Below are 4,567 nucleotides of genomic sequence, written 5' to 3' on the forward strand. Positions count from 1 at the left end.
GATGGATGGATGGATGGATGGATGTATATTCTCTTTATATCAGAAATAATTTGATACTTCTTCAAACCTTAAGCCTTCGAGGTAGACTTTCAATTTTGTCCAAATGGAAGATTTATGTTCTCAGTTATTTTACTGGCAATAAGAAATATTAGATTTGTCAATATTTTTCTCGGTAAAAGTTGACATAGAGGCTTTATTGAATGTTTCTAAGCCGTTATTTGTTATTCTTTTCACAAAAGAAAACAAGTGGGAATTTGGCTCAAATATTCCCCCAAACATGATTAATAAATCATGAATTACTACGATTTTAAACCTGTTATAAAAGTGACTTAATAATAAGTTAAAACACAAAAGCACAACAAGCCAGGATACAGAAATGTTATATTAAAGTAAAAAAGGATTGCAATACACGGTATACATTCCAATTTGTGCAGCCTATTTAAAATTGCTGCTTTGTTGCCACCAGAGAAATGACAAGGGAATAAAGCAGGAAGGGAAATAGGGGTATTATTGATTGATGCATTCATTTAAGTTTGTCAGTGCAAGACTGTTTCAGAATAAAGAATAGCCCACATATTGCAAAAGCAACCACGTTAGGGCACGTTAAACACGTTCATGTAGGAAAGTTTAAGTTAATAAAAAATAAAGTCTTGAAATCAGTCTTGAGCATAGACACAAATGTCTGGAATATGAATATAACACATGAATGTTCACTCATGTGTTTACTCAGTACAGAATTTTCCTGCCCCTTAGTTTAATGTTGGGAGACGCACGGGAGAAAACTGTTTGGGGGAGAGAGAAAAAAGCAGCAATTAGAAACATGGATGCAGATGGTTTTGCTCAGGAAAAGAGTGATCTCATAGAGTTTATCTCTATTTTTGAAGGCTGCTGCACAAAAGCCTGTTTAAGATGAATGGTGCCCCGCGCTCACACACGGACACACAACTCTCGTTAAGTGTCACTTTCTGAATGTGCCACGGTGTCGAGCCTCACACCTGCCCAGCGCTGTCAGTCTGCCAGCTGTGAGAGCCGGAGCTGTCTCGAAGGTATCAGCCGCTCCATATGCAAATACATTCCTCTTCTTTATGATGTGGATGCACTAGCCCACATATCTCCTTCTTTCAGTCATTTTAGGCAGAGCCACTTTATTCTATCTTTCTATCGATGTTTATCTTTTTCTCAACCGCTTTTCCCCTGCTCTAAACGCAGGACTCTTAATTCATCTTCATTTCCCTCTTCATCTTCCTTAATTCCCCACTCGTCTGCAGGATCCTGTCCAATAAGAACTCCGTTGACCTTGCAAGATGATTCTCTTCAGAGGATGACAGAAGATATGTTAGTAGCCTTTGAAGTTCAGTTATTGTGCTGACCATGTGAGGCCAAAGCTTCGCCAACACATTGCCTAGATACATGTGCACACATTCTCACATGCGCACACACACACAAAATGTTTGCTGTGCTTTGAGATGCCATCAGAGAGGAAAAAGGCTTTGATGTCTACATGTTTTACTTTGAGGGAATTTTCCCCACATGAACCACTGAGGTCCTCTTTGACTTTCGTGAAGTTCAGGCCAGTGAACAGAGGTGATGAAGCAGGGGACTGCCAGTCAACACCTTGTACCCGACACCCTCCCATGTCACAGAGACATAGTGAGAACATATATTTTTATATTGTAACAGCAATACAAAAGAATAAAAACAAAGAGAAGCAGAAGTTTAGACACTGGTAAGTTATATATGAAATGATTAGATTTGTGAGAAAATACTAAATTTTGAGTGCATATTTTACTCATCAGACCCTGAATGCAATTATATTTGATGCAGAACAAGAGAACACAAAAAGACAAAGAAAATTATCAGATGTACTTCATTCTTTTAGGTAATGCATGTACATTGAGAAAATAATAAGATAATTAATATTAATATATAATCACCAAACCAAATATGAAGTTATAGGTAAAGTTAGATCAAGCAAAATCAGTGATGTCTAACTTAATAATCTTGGAGTATGTATAACTTCAGATATATGGATGACATTAAGCTTTATGCCAAGAGTGAACAAGACATCTATTCACTGATCCACACCACCAGGATATACAGCAATGAGATCAGAATGTCATTAGGACTAGAGAGATGTAGTCAGATGATAACAAACAGGGAAGAGAGGGAAGGTAGTCAGAACTGAGGGGATCGAACTACCAGAAGGCAACATTGCAGACATAGAGGACAACTACAACCCACATAGCAAGGAAGTCTGGCCCAGATCTGGTATCAAGCCGGCACTGCTGGCTGACTTCTGGCTTGATAAGACGTATATCATCCAGATATGGGCCAGGCCTGGCATAGATGGCACTGTCTATGTGATGGGAAGTACCTGGGGATCCCACAGGCAAATGGGAACCATGAAGAAGCTGCTAGGAAAGCTGTAACCACCAAGTACCTGCAGAAGGTCAGGCAAGTCCTGAGGAGTCAGCTGAACGGTGAGAACAAGATCCAGGATATCAACACATACCTGTGATCATGTACCCCATGTACATAAGCTGGCCAAATGAGGACATAGAAGCCACTGACATCAAAACAAGAAGCTTTTGACCATGCATGGAGGGTTTCACCCCAACTCCAACACCCTGAGGCTAAATGGTAAGTGGAAGGAAGGAGGCCGGACTAGTGAGTGTCATCACCACAGTCCAGGATGAGACAAATGAACATCCACAAATACATCAATGACAGGCCCCTGCACGGCATGTAGCACTGGCAGATAGAGAAGGTGGCTGACATCCAGAAATCCTACCAGTGGCTGGACAAAGCTGGACTGAAAGAAAGCACAGAGGCGCTAATCATGGCAGCACAGGAACAAGCGCTGAGCACAATATTCATAGAGGTTGGGGTCCATCACACCAGGCAAGACCCCAGGTGCAGGCTGTGTAAAGATGCCCCAGAGACAATCCAGCACATAACAGCAGGGTGCAAGATGCTAGCAGGCAAGGCATACATGGAACGCCATAACCAAGTGGCTGGCATAGTGTACAGGAACATCTGTGCCGAGTATAACCTGGAAGTCCCGAGGTCAAAATGGGAGATGCCCCCAAGGGTGGTGGAGAATGACCGAGCTAAGATCCTGTGGGACTTCCAGATACAGACGGACAAAATGGTGGTGGCTAACCAATCGGACATTTTGGTGGTAGACAAACAGAAGAAGGCCATAGTGATCGATGTAGCGGTTCCGAATGACAGCAATTTCAGGAAGAAGGAACACGAGAAGCTGGAGAAATACCAAGGGCTCAGAGAAGAGCTCGAGAGGATGTGGAGGGTGAAGGTAACAGTGGTCCCCGTGGTAATCGGAGCACTAGGTGCGGTGACTCCCAAGCTAGGCGAGTGGCTCCAGCAGATCCCGGGAACAACATCGGAGATCTCTGTCCAGAAGAGCGCAGTCCTGGGAACAGCTAAGATACTGCGCAGGACCCTCAAGCTCCCAGGCCTCTGGTAGATATATATATATATAAATATATATATATATATATATACATACACACAGAGAGCTCCTAGAGAGAGCTTCTGATGCTCGTGCTTTTGTGTCTCTGTGCAATCGCACATTTATTGTTCACTCTACGGCCCTTGTGGGGGAAAAAAAGGTGTGTTCTAGCGTTTGCTTTCCATATTTTTAAAACAAATTGGCATCCACTACATTGCTAAAAAGAGCAGAAAACTTTGCGATTCTAACAAACAATAATACATTTGTGGCACAGGGGGAAAAACTACTTTACTGGCCCTGGATAAAGTTGTCAAAACATGGCAGAAGTTTTCCAACTGCTTATTTCATGTGAGAGAACGTATCCATTAAAGCTGACAGCCTGGACATGAAACTAATAGCAGCTGTGCGGTTTCACATCAAAAGTAATAACAGCACAGAGCCAAACATCACTGTATGGCTGTCCAAAGAAGCTCATTTTATGTGAGACACCAGTGTAGTAGGAGTATATCATGGTGGAATGTGAGCTTTATGGTGGACTGCAAAGCATTAGTCCGCCTTTGGCTGGATGCTGCCATGGTTGCAGTGGTACCGCTAATTTATATCTGCTGCACAACTAATGGAGGATATAAAAGGCCTGGGGTCTGTCCATTCTAGACTGCGCGTTTTGGGGCACAGCTCCAAATGATGAGAAAGCACAGTGGTTAGTGTGTGTGTGTGTGTGTGAGTGTGTGTGATTGGGTGCTGTGAATGGTGATGCCTCATTAAATTGCTGCAGTGTTATCATAGTTTATTATAACAGATTACACTCTCTTTGCATTTTTGTCTGTATTTCATGCACAGACACTGCAGCTAAGTACAAACACAAACACACACACCACTTAGCAGCAGCTCTGAAAGCGTGCGTTACGTAATTGCTGCAAGTATAAACCAAAAAGTATTGCTTCTTTTTCTTTGGCAGGGGCAGCCATTCACTTCTGCTCTCCATCGTCTCCGTTTTTCTCTGTGCGATAGCAAGAACATGAGCCATTCGTACTGAACCATGATGCTTTGAAATGTATTATCATTAATTTTTATTATTCATTCGCGTGTACTACC

Source organism: Pundamilia nyererei, unplaced genomic scaffold, assembly GCF_000239375.1.
Source record: "Pundamilia nyererei isolate P.nyererei 1_Seehausen unplaced genomic scaffold, PunNye1.0 scaffold00297, whole genome shotgun sequence".
NCBI lineage: Eukaryota > Metazoa > Chordata > Actinopteri > Cichliformes > Cichlidae > Pundamilia > Pundamilia nyererei.